This window comes from Triturus cristatus, chromosome 4_2, assembly GCF_964204655.1.
Source record: "Triturus cristatus chromosome 4_2, aTriCri1.1, whole genome shotgun sequence".
Classification (NCBI taxonomy): Eukaryota; Metazoa; Chordata; class Amphibia; order Caudata; family Salamandridae; genus Triturus; species Triturus cristatus.
In genome coordinates this window covers 413,659,524-413,677,737 of record NC_140586.1, presented here as the reverse complement: position 1 = coordinate 413,677,737, position 18,214 = coordinate 413,659,524, and the positions used below count along the sequence as shown (strand labels likewise).

The 18,214-nt window shown below is 41.8% G+C and overlaps 10 non-coding genes across 10 annotated transcripts; 2 read left to right on the top strand and 8 right to left on the bottom strand.

Moving 5' to 3' along the window:
* Positions 1 to 1,032: 1,032 nt before the first annotated feature.
* TRNAT-AGU (transfer RNA threonine (anticodon AGU)) lies at positions 1,033 to 1,106 on the bottom strand. The gene has a single exon. It is a non-coding gene; the product is annotated as a tRNA-Thr (tRNA).
* Positions 1,107 to 3,162: 2,056 nt separating this feature from the next.
* Positions 3,163 to 3,236, bottom strand: TRNAT-AGU (transfer RNA threonine (anticodon AGU)). The gene has a single exon. It is a non-coding gene; the product is annotated as a tRNA-Thr (tRNA).
* Positions 3,237 to 4,659: 1,423 nt separating this feature from the next.
* TRNAS-UGA (transfer RNA serine (anticodon UGA)) lies at positions 4,660 to 4,741 on the top strand. The gene has a single exon. It is a non-coding gene; the product is annotated as a tRNA-Ser (tRNA).
* Positions 4,742 to 5,292: 551 nt separating this feature from the next.
* On the bottom strand, positions 5,293 to 5,366 carry TRNAT-AGU (transfer RNA threonine (anticodon AGU)). Its single transcript has one exon. It is a non-coding gene; the product is annotated as a tRNA-Thr (tRNA).
* Positions 5,367 to 7,422: 2,056 nt separating this feature from the next.
* On the bottom strand, positions 7,423 to 7,496 carry TRNAT-AGU (transfer RNA threonine (anticodon AGU)). The gene has a single exon. It is a non-coding gene; the product is annotated as a tRNA-Thr (tRNA).
* Positions 7,497 to 9,696: 2,200 nt separating this feature from the next.
* On the bottom strand, positions 9,697 to 9,770 carry TRNAT-AGU (transfer RNA threonine (anticodon AGU)). Its single transcript has one exon. It is a non-coding gene; the product is annotated as a tRNA-Thr (tRNA).
* A 2,056-nt stretch (positions 9,771 to 11,826) lies between these two features.
* Positions 11,827 to 11,900, bottom strand: TRNAT-AGU (transfer RNA threonine (anticodon AGU)). The gene has a single exon. It is a non-coding gene; the product is annotated as a tRNA-Thr (tRNA).
* Positions 11,901 to 13,322: 1,422 nt separating this feature from the next.
* On the top strand, positions 13,323 to 13,404 carry TRNAS-UGA (transfer RNA serine (anticodon UGA)). Its single transcript has one exon. It is a non-coding gene; the product is annotated as a tRNA-Ser (tRNA).
* Positions 13,405 to 13,955: 551 nt separating this feature from the next.
* Positions 13,956 to 14,029, bottom strand: TRNAS-AGA (transfer RNA serine (anticodon AGA)). The gene has a single exon. It is a non-coding gene; the product is annotated as a tRNA-Ser (tRNA).
* A 2,057-nt stretch (positions 14,030 to 16,086) lies between these two features.
* Positions 16,087 to 16,160, bottom strand: TRNAT-AGU (transfer RNA threonine (anticodon AGU)). The gene has a single exon. It is a non-coding gene; the product is annotated as a tRNA-Thr (tRNA).
* Positions 16,161 to 18,214: the final 2,054 nt, after the last annotated feature.

Here is an 18,214-nt window from a genome sequence, read left to right as displayed (position 1 = left end):
GCAGACCCTCCCATCTGCCACACTCATCCAGAAAGGTACTGGTCTCGGCTTGGTAGCACTCGCATGCTCAATGCTATGCAGGTTCATCTCACACCCGAGCTTAATCCATACCACACACTGTCACTCACTGGGCTCTCAATCCTTAACCCTTCACTTCCTGTACCTTTTTCTCTGTACTCCTTACCCAATCTCTCATACCTGCCCCTCCCTTCACTTTCATAGAACTGGACCCTTGCTGCGCCTTCTTCTGTGATTCTCCAGAGAACACAGTTTATAACCTTATAAAGAAGATTATGTGCTCAATATTGTCTGCGCCTTCCCTTCATTAACTAACATCTTTTACCCATACTATAGACCACATTACAGCTTATTTATGAGTGAGTGCACATCTTGAAAGGTGTAGTCATGGCCGAGTGGTTAAGGCGATGGACTTGCAATCCATTGGTGTCTCACCGCGCAGTTTCGAATCCTGCCGACTACGCTTTCCTTTTTATTATGTCATTACATTTTGACGTGGAAACTAATTATGTGGTTCGTAACCATCTGCATATCCGCATAATTGTGTCTTTGCTACTCTTGTGCTAAGTGTGCTGCACCTGTTGTTTGAAGCTTGCATTACTGCTTCCCATGTTGTACTTTGATGGCAGTGCAGCTTAAAAACATCTTTTCACTTCACAAAACCAAACTGATACTGAAATGCGCATACTCTCATATAAGTGAATTGATGTATCTTCTGCATTTGTTCATATCACTAACACCTGGCAGACATTAAAGCATGGCTGCATATTTATTGGTTAAAAAAATATGGAAATATACCAGTTTCAGCTTTATTTTTCTCACAAAACCCATAATAAATATGGATGAATACAGATAAAGTTGACAACAAATTAAATATGGATCAATACAGACGGAAATGTCAAAAAAATAAACACCATAAAACCGGGAGCCCTAAATATAATAGGACCAACTGGGTTTACAAAGAATGAGTCTATTATCTAACAGTACCTCTTCTATGAGGTTGTGTAAAACAAAAGGTACTGCTGAGATTCGAACTCAGGATCTCTTGTTTACTAGACAGGCGCTTTAACCAACTAAGCCACAGCACCTACTCTGTTTCACGACTCACCACTGTACCTTCTGTCCTGGTGTCACTGTGAGGCCCTGCATATTTTTCTGTCTTGAAAGATTTGATATTTTTCAGCTGCTACCGAAAAGAAAATGGAGAAGAAAAATCTGATATTAAGATGGAAATATTACAAAGAGGGTCATGAAAAACTAATATCATTATACGTACATATCTGTATTTATTTTCTAAAGTTTTACACTGATGGGCCAGGGGCTCAATGCATTCGTTAAACTAAACCAGATTACAATTATTTAAAGGTCACCAATATACACAAGATCATTCCTGATGCCTACATTACCCATGTGCTCTTTCCTTCACCTCTCGTGACCTCTGGACATCCCACCAAGAAGCAGAGGAACCGCAACTCACGGAGAGAAAGTGTCACATCAGTGACGCGTCCATGTTCAAACAGCACTTCACAAAGTGCACTTTGAGAGACCCAAGAAAACTTGGCAGAGGCGGGTATCACAGCAAGGAGGGCTGATAGCCCGCAGTGCCCTTTACATGGCTATAGCAATACTCACCCTGGTCCTGGTCCAAACATCAGCCACCAGAGCTCAGTAAATTACCAGAATAAACAACAACCCTATATGGTGTTTTTATAGCCTTGTTTTTTAATGGATTTCTTTTCTACTTTATGAAAAAGGTGTTGCCCGTACAGAGATCGAACTCACAGCCTTGGTGTTACTAGCACCATGCTCTAACCAACTGACCTTACCGGCCAAAGCATAATGTGATACTAAAGGAGTTCTATTGAAACTGAAGAGGCAGTGACTGTACACAGAGACATTGAATAGACAGACAGACAGGCCATTGCTGACCCATCATAGTTTCAGGCCAAGACATTGAAGCGCTCCAATAATCCTGCACCAATTCGCACACACCGGGGAGCATCACCAAAGAACACAGATAGTATTTAATGAGCTGCACTGAACGTGCTTCAATAACAAGAGCTGCACGACCATCACTCCCCAGAAAAGATGGATTGAAGGCAAGAATCATCCGCAGACCCTCCCATCTGCCACACTCATCCAGAAAGGTACTGGTCTCGGCTTGGTAGCACTCGCATGCTCAATGCTATGCAGGTTCATCTCACACCCGAGCTTAATCCATACCACACACTGTCACTCACTGGGCTCTCAATCCTTAACCCTTCACTTCCTGTACCTTTTTCTCTGTACTCCTTACCCAATCTCTCATACCTGCCCCTCCCTTCACTTTCATAGAACTGGACCCTTGCTGCGCCTTCTTCTGTGATTCTCCAGAGAACACAGTTTATAACCTTATAAAGAAGATTATGTGCTCAATATTGTCTGCGCCTTCCCTTCATTAACTAACATCTTTTACCCATACTATAGACCACATTACAGCTTATTTATGAGTGAGTGCACATCTTGAAAGGTGTAGTCATGGCCGAGTGGTTAAGGCGATGGACTTGCAATCCATTGGTGTCTCACCGTGCAGTTTCGAATCCTGCCGACTACGCTTTCCTTTTTATTATGTCATTACATTTTGACGTGGAAACTAATTATGTGGTTCGTAACCATCTGCATATCCGCATAATTGTGTCTTTGCTACTCTTGTGCTAAGTGTGCTGCACCTGTTGTTTGCAGCTTGCATTACTGCTTCCCATGTTGTACTTTGATGGCAGTGCAGCTTAAAAACATCTTTTCACTTCACAAAACCAAACTGATACTGAAATGCGCATACTCTCATATAAGTGAATTGATTTATCTTCTGCATTTGTTCATATCACTAACACCTGGCAGACATTAAAGCATGGCTGCATATTTATTGGTTAAATAAATATGGAAATATACCAGTTTCAGCTTTATTTTTCTCACAAAACCCATAATAAATATGGATGAATACAGATAAAGTTGACAACAAATTAAATATGGATAAATACAGACGGAAATGTCAAAAAAATAAACACCATAAAACCGGGAGCCCTAAATATAATAGGACCAACTGGGTTTACAAAGAATGAGTCTATTATCTAACAGTACCTCTTCTATGAGGTTGTGTAAAACAAAAGGTACTGCTGAGATTCGAACTCAGGATCTCCTGTTTACTAGACAGGCGCTTTAACCAACTAAGCCACAGCACCTACTCTGTTACACGGCTCACCACTGTACCTTCTGTCCTGGTGTCACTGTGAGGCCCTGCATATTTGTCTGTCTTGAAAGATTTGATATTTTTCAGCTGCTACCGAAAAGAAAATGGAGAAGAAAAATCAGATATTAAGATGGAAATATTACAAAGAGGGTCATGAAAAACTAATATCATTATACGTACGTATCTGTATTTATTTTCTAAAGTTTTACACTGATGGGCCAGGGGCTCAATGCATTCGTTAAACTAAACCAGATTACAATTATTTAAAGGTCACCAATATACACAAGATCATTCCTGATGCCTACATTACCCATGTGCTCTTTCCTTCACCTCTCGTGGCCTCTGGACATCCCACCAAGCAGCAGAGGAACCGCAACTCACGAAGAGAAAGTGTCACCTAAGTGACGCGTCCATGTTCAAACAGCGCTTCACAAAGTGCACTTTGAGAGACCCAAGAAAACTTGGCAGAGGCGGGTATCACAGCAAGGAGGGCTGATAGCCCGCAGTGCCCTTTACATGGCTATAGCAATACTCACCCTTGTCCTGGTCCAAACATCAGCCACCAGAGCTCAGTAAATTACCAGAATAAACAACAACCCTATATGGTGTTTTTATAGCCTTGTTTTTTAATGGATTTCTTTTCTACTTTATGAAAAAGGTGTTGCCCGTACAGAGATCGAACTCACAGCCTTGGTGTTACTAGCACCATGCTCTAACCAACTGACCCAACCGGCCAAAGCATAATGTGATACTAAAGGAGTTCTATTGAAACTGAAGAGGCAGTGACTGTACACAGAGACATTGAATAGACAGACAGACAGGCCATTGCTGACCCATCATAGTTTCAGGCCAAGACATTGAAGCGCTCCAATAATCCTGCACCAATTCGCACACACCGGGGAGCATCACCAAAGAACACAGATAGTATTTAATGAGCTGCACTGAACGTGCTTCAATAACAAAAGCTGCACGACCATCACTCCCCAGAAAAGATGGATTGAAGGCAAGAATCATCCGCAGACCCTCCCATCTGCCACACTCATCCAGAAAGGTACTGGTCTCGGCTTGGTAGCACTCGCATGCTCAATGCTATGCAGGTTCATCTCACACCCGAGCTTAATCCATACCACACACTGTCACTCACTGGGCTCTCAATCCTTAACCCTTCACTTCCTGTACCTTTTTCTCTGTACTCCTTACCCAATCTCTCATACCTGCCCCTCCCTTCACTTTCATAGAACTGGACCCTTGCTGCGCCTTCTTCTGTGATTCTCCAGAGAACACAGTTTATAACCTTATAAAGAAGATTATGTGCTCAATATTGTCTGCGCCTTCCCTTCATTAACTAACATATTTTACCCATACTATAGACCACATTACAGCTTATTTATGAGTGAGTGCACATCTTGAAAGGTGTAGTCGTGGCCGAGTGGTTAAGGCGATGGACTTGAAATCCATTGGGGTCTCCCCGCGCAGGTTCGAATCCTGCCGACTACGCTTTCCTTTTTATTATATCATTACATTTTGACGTGGAAACTAATTATGTGGTTCGTAAACATCTGCATATCCGCATAATTGTGTCTTTGCTACTCTTGTGCCAAGTGTGCTGCACCTGTTGTTTGAAGCTTGCATTACTGCTTCCCATGTTGTACTTTGATGGCAGTGCAGCTGAAAAACATCTTTTCACTTCACAAAACCAAACTGATACTGAAATGCGCATACTCTCATATAAGTGAATTGATTTATCTTCTGCATTTGTTCATATCACTAACACCTGGCAGACATTAAAGCATGGCTGCATATTTATTGGTTAAATAAATATGGAAATATACCAGTTTCAGCTTTATTTTTCTCACAAAACCCATAATAAATATGGATGAATACAGATAAAGTTGACAACAAATTAAATATGGATAAATACAGACGGAAATGTCAAAAAAATAAACACCATAAAACCGGGAGCCCTAAATATAATAGGACCAACTGGGTTTACAAAGAATGAGTCTATTATCTAACAGTACCTCTTCTATGAGGTTGTGTAAAACAAAAGGTACTGCTGAGATTCGAACTCAGGATCTCCTGTTTACTGGACAGGCGCTTTAACCAACTAAGCCACAGCACCTACTCTGTTTCACGACTCACCACTGTACCTTCTGTCCTGGTGTCACTGTGAGGCTCTGCATATTTTTCTGTCTTGAAAGATTTGATATTTTTCAGCTGCTACCGAAAAGAAAATGGAGAAGAAAAATCAGATATTAAGATGGAAATATTACAAAGAGGGTCATGAAAAACTAATATCATTATACGTACGTATCTGTATTTATTTTCTAAAGTTTTACACTGATGGGCCAGGGGCTCAATGCATTCGTTAAACTAAACCAGATTACAATTATTTAAAGGTCACCAATATACACAAGATCATTCCTGATGCCTACATTACCCATGTGCTCTTTCCTTCACCTCTCGTGGCCTCTGGACATCCCACCAAGCAGCAGAGGAACCGCAACTCACGGAGAGAAAGTGTCACCTAAGTGACGCGTCCATGTTCAAACAGCGCTTCACAAAGTGCACTTTGAGAGACCCAAGAAAACTTGGCAGAGGCGGGTATCACAGCAAGGAGGGCTGATAGCCCGCAGTGCCCTTTACATGGCTATAGCAATACTCACCCTGGTCCTGGTCCAAACATCAGCCACCAGAGCTCAGTAAATTACCAGAATAAACAACAACCCTATATGGTGTTTTTATAGCCTTGTTTTTTAATGGATTTCTTTTCTACTTTATGAAAAAGGTGTTGCCCGTACAGAGATCGAACTCACAGCCTTGGTGTTACTAGCACCATGCTCTAACCAACTGACCTAACCGGCCAAAGCATAATGTGATACTAAAGGAGTTCTATTGAAACTGAAGAGGCAGTGACTGTACACAGAGACATTGAATAGACAGACAGACAGGCCATTGCTGACCCATCATAGTTTCAGGCCAAGACATTGAAGCGCTCCAATAATCCTGCACCAATTCGCACACACCGGGGAGCATCACCAAAGAACACAGATAGTATTTAATGAGCTGCACTGAACGTGCTTCAATAACAAGAGCTGCACGACCATCACTCCCCAGAAAAGATGGATTGAAGGCAAGATTCATCCGCAGACCCTCCCATCTGCCACACTCATCCAGAAAGGTACTGGTCTCGGCTTGGTAGCACTCGCATGCTCAATGCTATGCAGGTTCATCTCACACCCGAGCTTAATCCATACCACACACTGTCACTCACTGGTCTCTCAATCCTTAACCCTTCACTTCCTGTACCTTTTTCTCTGTACTCCTTACCCAATCTCTCATACCTGCCCCTCCCTTCACTTTCATAGAACTGGACCCTTGCTGCGCCTTCTTCTGTGATTCTCCAGAGAACACAGTTTATAACCTTATAAAGAAGATTATGTGCTCAATATTGTCTGCGCCTTCCCTTCATTAACTAACATCTTTTACCCATACTGTAGACCACATTACAGCTCATTTATGAGTGAGTGCACATCTTGAAAGGTGTAGTCGTGGCCAAGTGGTTAAGGCGATGGACTTGCAATCCATTGGTGTCTCACCGCGCAGTTTCGAATCCTGCCGACTACGCTTTCCTTCTTATTATGTCATTACATTTTGACGTGGAAACTAATTATGTGGTTCGTAACCATCTGCATATCCGCATAATTGTGTCTTTGCTACTCTTGTGCTAAGTGTGCTGCACCTGTTGTTTGAAGCTTGCATTACTGCTTCCCATGTTGTACTTTGATGGCAGTGCAGCTTAAAAACATCTTTTCACTTCACAAAACCAAACTGATACTGAAATGCGCATACTCTCATATAAGTGAATTGATGTACCTTCTGCATTTGTTCATATCACTAACACCTGGCAGACATTAAAGCATGGCTGCATATTTATTCCTTAAAAAAATATGGAAATATACCAGTTTCAGCTTTATTTTTCTCACAAAACCCATAATAAATATGGATGAATACAGATAAAGTTGACAACAAATTAAATATGGATAAATACAGACGGAAATGTCAAAAAAATAAACACCATAAAACCGGGAGCCCTAAATATAATAGGACCAACTGGGTTTACAAAGAATGAGTCTATTATCTAACAGTACCTCTTCTATGAGGTTGTGTAAAATAAAAGGTACTGCTGAGATTCGAACTCAGGATCTCCTGTTTACTAGACAGGCGCTTTAACCAACTAAGCCACAGCACCTACTCTGTTTCACGACTCACCACTGTACCTTCTGTCCTGGTGTCACTGTGAGGCCCTGCATATTTTTCTGTCTTGAAAGATTTGATATTTTTCTGCTGCTACCGAAAAGAAAATGGAGAATTAAAATCTGATATTAAGATGGAAATATTACAAAGAGGGTCATGAAAAACTAATATCATTATACGTACGTATCTGTATTTATTTTCTAAAGTTTTACACTGATGGGCCAGGGGCTCAATGCATTCGTTAAACTAAACCAGATTACAATTATTTAAAGGTCACCAATATACACAAGATCATTCCTGATGCCTACATTACCCATGTGCTCTTTCCTTCACCTCTCGTGACCTCTGGACATCCCACCAAGAAGCAGAGGAACCGCAACTCACGGAGAGAAAGTGTCACATCAGTGACGCGTCCATGTTCAAACAGCACTTCACAAAGTGCACTTTGAGAGACCCAAGAAAACTTGGCAGAGGCAGGTATCACAGCAAGGAGGGCTGATAGCCCGCAGTGCCCTTTACATGGCTATAGCAATACTCACCCTGGTCCTGGTCCAAACATCAGCCACCAGAGCTTAGTAAATTACCAGAATAAACAACAACCCTATATGGTGTTTTTATAGCCTTGTTTTTTAACCCCTTGCATGCCCGCCCCTTTCCCCGCCCAGTGCCGCGCTTTGTATTAGCGGGCGGAGTTCATGACGAGCTGGACTCGTCATGGGCACAGCGCCACCGCAGCCCATGACGAGTCCAGCTCGTCATGGGCACTGAAGGGGTTAATGGATTTCTTTTCTACTTTATGGAAAAGGTGTTGCCCGTACGGAGATCGAACTCACAGCCTTGGTGTTACTAGCACCATGCTCTAACCAACTGACCTAACCGGCCAAAGCATAATGTAATACTAAAGGAGTTCTATTGAAACTGAAGAGGCAGTGACTGTACACAGAGACATTGAATAGACAGACAGACAGGCCATTGCTGACCCATCATAGTTTCAGGCCAAGACATTGAAGCGCTCCAATAACCCTGCACCAATTCGCACACACCGGGGAGCATCACCAAAGAACACAGATAGTATTTAATGAGCTGCACTGAACGTGCTTCAATAACAAGAGCTGCATGACCATCACTCTCCAGAAAAGATGGATTGAAGGCAAGAATCATCCGCAGACCCTCCCATCTGCCACACTCATCCAGAAAGGTACTGGTCTCGGCTTGGTAGCACTCGCATGCTCAATGCTATGCAGGTTCATCTCACACCCGAGCTTAATCCATACCACACACTGTCACTCACTGGGCTCTCAATTCTTAACCCTTCACTTCCTGTACCTTTTTCTCTGTACTCCTTACCCAATCTCTCATACCTGGCCCTCCCTTCACTTTCATAGAACTGGACCCTTGCTGCGCCTTCTTCTGTGATTCTCCAGAGAACACAGTTTATAACCTTATAAAGAAGATTATGTGCTCAATATTGTCTGCGCCTTCCCTTCATTAACTAACATCTTTTACCCATACTATAGACCACATTACAGCTTATTTATGAGTGAGTGCACATCTTGAAAGGTGTAGTCGTGGCCGAGTGGTTAAGGCGATGGACTTGCAATCCATTGGTGTTTCACCGTGCAGTTTCGAATCCTGCCGACTACACTTTCCTTTTTATTATGTCATTACATTTTGACGTGGAAACTAATTATGTGGTTCGTAACCATCTGCATATCCGCATAATTGTGTCTTTGCTACTCTTGTGCTAAGTGTGCTGCACCTGTTGTTTGAAGCTTGCATTACTGCTTCCCATGTTGTACTTTGATGGCAGTGCAGCTTAAAAACATCTTTTCACTTCACAAAACCAAACTGATACTGAAATGCGCATACTCTCATATAAGTGAATTGATGTATCTTCTGCATTTGTTCATATCACTAACACCTGGCAGACATTAAAGCATGGCTGCATATTTATTGGTTAAATAAATATGGAAATATACCAGTTTCAGCTTTATTTTTCTCACAAAACCCATAATAAATATGGATGAATACAGATAAAGTTGACAACAAATTAAATATGGATAAATACAGACGGAAATGTCAAAAAAATAAACACCATAAAACCGGGAGCCCTAAATATAATAGGACCAACTGGGTTTACAAAGAATGAGTCTATTATCTAACAGTACCTCTTCTATGAGGTTGTGTAAAACAAAAGGTACTGCTGAGATTCGAACTCAGGATCTCCTGTTTACTAGACAGGCGCTTTAAGCAACTAAGCCACAGCACCTACTCTGTTACACGGCTCACCACTGTACCTTCTGTCCTGGTGTCACTGTGAGGCCCTGCATATTTGTCTGTCTTGAAAGATTTGATATTTTTCAGCTGCTACCGAAAAGAAAATGGAGAAGAAAAATCAGATATTAAGATGGAAATATTACAAAGAGGGTCATGAAAAACTAATATCATTATACGTACGTATCTGTATTTATTTTCTAAAGTTTTACACTGATGGGCCAGGGGCTCAATGCATTTGTTAAACTAAACCAGATTACAATTATTTAAAGGTCACCAATATACACAAGATCATTCCTGATGCCTACATTACCCATGTGCTCTTTCCTTCACCTCTCGTGGCCTCTGGACATCCCACCAAGCAGCAGAGGAACCGCAACTCACGGAGAGAAAGTGTCACCTAAGTGATGCGTCCATGTTCAAACAGCGCTTCACAAAGTGCACTTTGAGAGACCCAAGAAAACTTGGCAGAGGCGGGTATCACAGCAAGGAGGGCTGATAGCCCGCAGTGCCCTTTACATGGCTATAGCAATACTCACCCTGGTCCTGGTCCAAACATCAGCCACCAGAGCTCAGTAAATTACCAGAATAAACAACAACCCTATATGGTGTTTTTATAGCCTTGTTTTTTAATGGATTTCTTTTCTACTTTATGAAAAAGGTGTTGCCCGTACAGAGATCGAACTCACAGCCTTGGTGTTACTAGCACCATGCTCTAACCAACTGACCCAACCGGCCAAAGCATAATGTGATACTAAAGGAGTTCTATTGAAACTGAAGAGGCAGTGACTGTACACAGAGACATTGAATAGACAGACAGACAGGCCATTGCTGACCCATCATAGTTTCAGGCCAAGACATTGAAGCGCTCCAATAATCCTGCACCAATTCGCACACACCGGGGAGCATCACCAAAGAACACAGATAGTATTTAATGAGCTGCACTGAACGTGCTTCAATAACAAAAGCTGCACGACCATCACTCCCCAGAAAAGATGGATTGAAGGCAAGAATCATCCGCAGACCCTCCCATCTGCCACACTCATCCAGAAAGGTACTGGTCTCGGTTTGGTAGCACTCGCATGCTCAATGCTATGCAGGTTCATCTCACACCCGAGCTTAATCCATACCACACACTGTCACTCACTGGGCTCTCAATCCTTAACCCTTCACTTCCTGTACCTTTTTCTCTGTACCCCTTACCCAATCTCTCATACCTGCCCCTCCCTTCACTTTCATAGAACTGGACCCTTGCTGCGCCTTCTTCTGTGATTCTCCAGTGAACACAGTTTATAACCTTATAAAGAAGATTATGTGCTCAATATTGTCTGCGCCTTCCCTTCATTAACTAACATATTTTACCCATACTATAGACCACATTACAGCTTATTTATGAGTGAGTGCAGATCTTGAAAGGTGTAGTCATGGCCGAGTGGTTAAGGCGATGGACTTGCAATCCTTTGTTGTCTCACCGCGAAGTTTCGAATTCTGCCGACTACGCTTTCCTTTTTATTATGTCATTACATTTTGACGTGGAAACTAATTATGTGGTTCGTAACCATCTGCATATCCGCATAATTGTGTCTTTGCTACTCTTGTGCTAAGTGTGCTGCACCTGTTGTTTGAAGCTTGCATTACTGCTTCCCATGTTGTACTTTGATGGCAGTGCAGCTTAAAAACATCTTTTCACTTCACAAAACCAAACTGATACTGAAATGCGCATACTCTCATATAAGTGAATTGATGTATCTTCTGCATTTGTTCATATCACTAACACCTGGCAGACATTAAAGCATGGCTGCATATTTATTGGTTAAAAAAATATGGAAATATACCAGTTTCAGCTTTATTTTTCTCACAAAACCCATAATAAATATGGATGAATACAGATAAAGTTGACGACAAATTAAATATGGATAAATACAGACGGAAATGTCAAAAAAATAAACACCATAAAACCGGGAGCCCTAAATATAATAGGACCAACTGGGTTTACAAAGAATGAGTCTATTATCTAACAGTACCTCTTCTATGAGGTTGTGTAAAACAAAAGGTACTGCTGAGATTCGAACTCAGGATCTCCTGTTTACTAGACAGGCGCTTTAACCAACTAAGCCACAGCACCTACTCTGTTTCACAACTCACCACTGTACCTTCTGTCCTGGTGTCACTGTGAGGCCCTGCATATTTTTCTGTCTTGAAAGATTTGATATTTTTCAGCTGCTACCGAAAAGAAAATGGAGAATTAAAATCTGATATTAAGATGGAAATATTACAAAGAGGGTCATGAAAAACTAATATCATTATACGTACGTATCTGTATTTATTTTCTAAAGTTTTACACTGATGGGCCAGGGGCTCAATGCATTCGTTAAACTAAACCAGATTACAATTATTTAAAGGTCACCAATATACACAAGATCATTCCTGATGCCTACATTACCCATGTGCTCTTTCCTTCACCTCTCGTGACCTCTGGACATCCCACCAAGAAGCAGAGGAACCGCAACTCACGGAGAGAAAGTGTCACATCAGTGACGCGTCCATGTTCAAACAGCACTTCACAAAGTGCACTTTGAGAGACCCAAGAAAACTTGGCAGAGGCGGGTATCACAGCAAGGAGGGCTGATAGCCCGCAGTGCCCTTTACATGGCTATAGCAATACTCACCCTGGTCCTGGTCCAAACATCAGCCACCAGAGCTCAGTAAATTACCAGAATAAACAACAACCCTATATGGTGTTTTTATAGCCTTGTTTTTTAATGGATTTCTTTTCTACTTTATGGAAAAGGTGTTGCCCGTACGGAGATCGAACTCACAGCCTTGGTGTAACTAGCACCATCCTCTAACCAACTGACCTAACCGGCCAACGCATAATGTGATACTAAAGGAGTTCTATTGAAACTGAAGAGGCAGTGACTGTACACAGAGACATTGAATAGACAGACAGACAGGCCATTGCTGACCCATCATAGTTTCAGGCCAAGACATTGAAGCGCTCCAATAATCCTGCACCAATTCGCACACACCGGGGAGCATCACCAAAGAACACAGATAGTATTTAATGAGCTGCACTGAACGTGCTTCAATAACAAGAGCTGCACGACCATCACTCCCCAGAAAAGATGGATTGAAGGCAAGAATCATCCGCAGACCCTCCCATCTGCCACACTCATCCAGAAAGGTACTGGTCTCGGCTTGGTAGCACTCGCATGCTCAATGCTATGCAGGTTCATCTCACACCCGAGCTTAATCCATACCACACACTGTCACTCACTGGGCTCTCAACCTTAACCCTTCACTTCCTGTACCTTTTTCTCTGTACTCATTACCCAATCTCTCATACCTGCCCCTCCCTTCACTTTCATAGAACTGGACATTTGCTGCGCATTCTTCTGTGATTCTCCAGAGAACACAGTTTATAACCTTATAAAGAAGATTATGTGCTCAATATTGTCTGCGCCTTCCCTTCATTAACTAACATCTTTTACCCATACTATAGACCACATTACAGCTTATTTATGAGCGAGTGCACATCTTGAAAGGTGTAGTCGTGGCCGAGTGGTTAAGGCGATGGACTTGAAATCCATTGGGGTTTCCCCGCGCAGGTTCGAATCCTGCCGACCACGCTTTCCTTTTTATTATGTCATTACATTTTGACGTGGAAACTAATTATGTGGTTCGTAAACATCTGCATATCCGCATAATTGTGTCTTTGCTACTCTTGTGCCAAGTGTGCTGCACCTGTTGTTTGAAGCTTGCATTACTGCTTCCCATGTTGTACTTTGATGGCAGTGCAGCTTAAAAACATCTTTTCACTTCACAAAACCAAACTGATACTGAAATGTGCATACTCTCATATAAGTGAATTGATGTATCTTCTGCATTTGTTCATATCACTAACACCTGGCAGACATTAAAGCATGGCTGCATATTTATTGGTTAAAAAAATATGGAAATATACCAGTTTCAGCTTTATTTTTCTCACAAAACCCATAATAAATATGGATGAATACAGATAAAGTTGACAACAAATTAAATATGGATAAATACAGACGGAAATGTCAAAAAAATAAACACCATAAAACCGGGAGCCCTAAATATAATAGGACCAACTGGGTTTACAAAGAATGAGTCTATTATCTAACAGTACCTCTTCTATGAGGTTGTGTAAAACAAAAGGTACTGCTGAGATTCGAACTCAGGATCTCCTGTTTTCTAGACAGGCGCTTTAACCAACTAAGCCACAGCACCTACTCTGTTTCACAACTCACCACTGAACCTTCTGTCCTGGTGTCACTGTGAGGCCCTGCATATTTTTCTGTCTTGAAAGATTTGATATTTTTCAGCTGCTACCGAAAAGAAAATGGAGAATTAAAATCTGATATTAAGATGGAAATATTACAAAGAGGGTCATGAAAAACTAATATCATTATACGTACGTATCTGTATTTATTTTCTAAAGTTTTACACTGATGGGCCAGGGGCTCAATGCATTCGTTAAACTAAACCAGATTACAATTATTTAAAGGTCACCAATATACACAAGATCATTCCTGATGCCTACATTACCCATGTGCTCTTTCCTTCACCTCTCGTGACCTCTGGACATCCCACCAAGAAGCAGAGGAACCGCAACTCACGGAGAGAAAGTGTCACATCAGTGACGCGTCCATGTTCAAACAGCGCTTCACAAAGTGCACTTTGAGAGACCCAAGAAAACTTGGCAGAGGCGGGTATCACAGCAAGGAGGGCTGATAGCCCGCAGTGCCCTTTACATGGCTATAGCAATACTCACCCTGGTCCTGGTCCAAACATCAGCCACCAGAGCTCAGTAAATTACCAGAATAAACAACAACCCTATATGGTGTTTTTATAGCCTTGTTTTTTAATGGATTTCTTTTCTACTTTATGGAAAAGGTGTTGCCCGTACGGAGATCGAACTCACAGCCTTGGTGTTAATAGCACCATGCTCAAACCAATTGACCTAACCGGCCAAAGCATAATGTGATACTAAAGGAGTTCTATTGAAACTGAAGAGGCAGTGACTGTACACAGAGACATTGAATAGACAGACAGACAGGCCATTGCTGACCCATCATAGTTTCAGGCCAAGACATTGAAGCGCTCCAATAATCCTGCACCAATTCGCACACACCGGGGAGCATCACCAAAGAACACAGATAGTATTTAATGAGCTGCACTGAACGTGCTTCAATAACAAGAGCTGCACGACCATCACTCCCCAGAAAAGATGGATTGAAGGCAAGAATCATCCGCAGACCCTCCCATCTGCCACACTCATCCAGAAAGGTACTGGTCTCGGCTTGGTAGCACTCGCATGCTCAATGCTATGCAGGTTCATCTCACACCCGAGCTTAATCCATACCACACACTGTCACTCACTGGGCTCTCAATCCTTAACCCTTCACTTCCTGTACCTTTTTCTCTGTACTCCTTACCCAATCTCTCATACCTGCCCCTCCCTTCACTTTCATAGAACTGGACCCTTGCTGCGCCTTCTTCTGTGATTCTCCAGAGAACACAGTTTATAACCTTATAAAGAAGATTATGTGCTCAATATTGTCTGCGCCTTCCCTTCATTAACTAACATCTTTTACCCATACTATAGTCCACATTACAGCTTATTTATGAGTGAGTGCACATCTTGAAAGGTGTAGTCATGGCCGAGTGGTTAAGGCGATGGACTTGCAATCCATTGGTGTCTCACCGCGCAGTTTCGAATCCTGCCGACTACGCTTTCCTTTTTATTATGTCATTACATTTTGACGTGGAAACTAATTATGTGGTTCGTAACCATCTGCATATCCGCATAATTGTGTCTTTGCTACTCTTGTGCTAAGTGTGCTGCACCTGTTGTTTGAAGCTTGCATTACTGCTTCCCATGTTGTACTTTGATGGCAGTGCAGCTTAAAAACATCTTTTCACTTCACAAAAACTAAACTGATACTGAAATGCGCATACTCTCATATAAGTGAATTGATTTATCTTCTGCATTTGTTCATATCACTAACACCTGGCAGACATTAAAGCATGGCTGCATATTTATTGGTTAAATAAATATGGAAATATACCAGTTTCAGCTTTATTTTTCTCACAAAACCCATAATAAATATGGATGAATACAGATGAAGTTGACAACAAATTAAATATGGATAAATACAGACGGAAAAGTCAAAAAAATAAACACCATAAAACCGGGAGCCCTAAATATAATAGGACCAACTGGGTTTACAAAGAATGAGTCTATTATCTAACAGTACCTCTGCTATGAGGTTGTGTAAAACAAAAGGTACTGCTGAGATTCGAACTCAGGATCTCCTGTTTACTAGACAGGTGCTTTAACCAACTAAGCCATAGCACCTACTCTGTTTCACGACTCACCACTGTACCTTCTGTCCTGGTGTCACTGTGAGGCCCTGCATATTTTTCTGTCTTGAAAGATTTGATATTTTTCAGCTGCTACCGAAAAGAAAATGGAGAAGAAAAATCTGATATTAAGATGGAAATATTACAAAGAGGGTCATGAAAAACTAATATCATTATACGTACGTATCTGTATTTATTTTCTAAAGTTTTACACTGATGGGCCAGGGGCTCAATGCATTCGTTAAACTAAACCAGATTACAATTATTTAAAGGTCACCAATATACACAAGATCATTCCTGATGCCTACATTACCCATGTGCTCTTTCCTTCACCTCTCGTGACCTCTGGACATCCCACCAAGAAGCAGAGGAACCGCAACTCACGGAGAGAAAGTGGCACCTCAGTGACGCGTCCATGTTCAAACAGCGCTTCACAAAGTGCACTTTGAGAGACCCAAGAAAACTTGGCAGAGGCGGGTTTCACAGCAAGGAGGGCTGATAGCCCGCAGTGCCCTTTACATGGCTATAGCAATACTCACCCTGGTCCTGGTCCAAACATCAGCCACCAGAGCTCCGTAAATTACCAGAATAAACAACAACCCTATATGGTGTTTTTATAGCCTTGTTTTTTAATGGATTTCTTTTCTACTTTATGGAAAAGGTGTTGCCCGTACAGAGATCGAACTCACAGCCTTGGTGTTACTAGCACCATGCTCTAACCGACTGACCTAACCGGCCAAAGCATAATGTGATACTAAAGGAGTTCTATTGAAACTGAAGAGGCAGTGACTGTACACAGAGACATTGAATAGACAGACAGACAGGCCATTGCTGACCCATCATAGTTTCAGGCCAAGACATTGAAGCGCTCCAATAATCCTGCACCAATTCGCACACACCGGGGAGCATCACCAAAGAACACAGATAGTATTTAATGAGCTGCACTGAACGTGCTTCAATAACAAGAGCTGCACGACCATCACTCCCCAGAAAAGATGGATTGAAGGCAAGAATCATCCGCAGACCCTCCCATCTGCCACACTCATCCAGAAAGGTACTGGTCTTGGCTTGGTAGCACTCGCATGCTCAATGCTATGCAGGTTCATCTCACACCCGAGCTTAATCCATACCACACACTGTCACTCACTGGGCTCTCAATCCTTAACCCTTCACTTCCTGTACCTTTTTCTCTGTACTCCTTACCCAATCTCTCATACCTGCCCCTCCCTTCACTTTCATAGAACTGGACCCTTGCTGCGCCTTCTTCTGTGATTCTCCAGAGAACACAGTTTATAACCTTATAAAGAAGATTATGTGCTCAATATTGTCTGCGCCTTCCCTTCATTAACTAACATCTTTTACCCATACTATAGACCACATTACAGCTTATTTATGAGTGAGTGCACATCTTGAAAGGTGTAGTCATGGCCGAGTGGTTAAGGCGATGGACTTGCAATCCATTGGTGTCTCACCGCGCAGTTTCGAATCCTGCCGACTACGCTTTCCTTTTTATTATGTCATTACATTTTGACGTGGAAACTAATTATGTGGTTCGTAACCATCTGCATATCCGCATAATTGTGTCTTTGCTACTCTTGTGCTAAGTGTGCTGCACCTGTTGTTTGAAGCTTGCATTACTGCTTCCCATGTTGTACTTTGATGGCAGTGCAGCTTAAAAACATCTTTTCACTTCACAAAACCAAACTGATACTGAAAAGCGCATACTCTCATATAAGTGAATTGATGCATCTTCTGCATTTGTTCATATCACTAACACCTGGCAGACATTAAAGCATGGCTGCATATTTATTGGTTAAAAAAATATGGAAATATACCAGTTTCAGCTTTATTTTTCTCACAAAACCCATAATAAATATGGATGAATACAGATAAAGTTGACAACAAATTAAATATGGATAAATACAGACGGAAATGTCAAAAAAAATAAACACCATAAAACCGGGAGCCCTAAATATAATAGGACCAACTGGGTTTACAAAGAATGAGTCTATTATCTAACAGTACCTCTTCTATGAGGTTGTGTAAAAC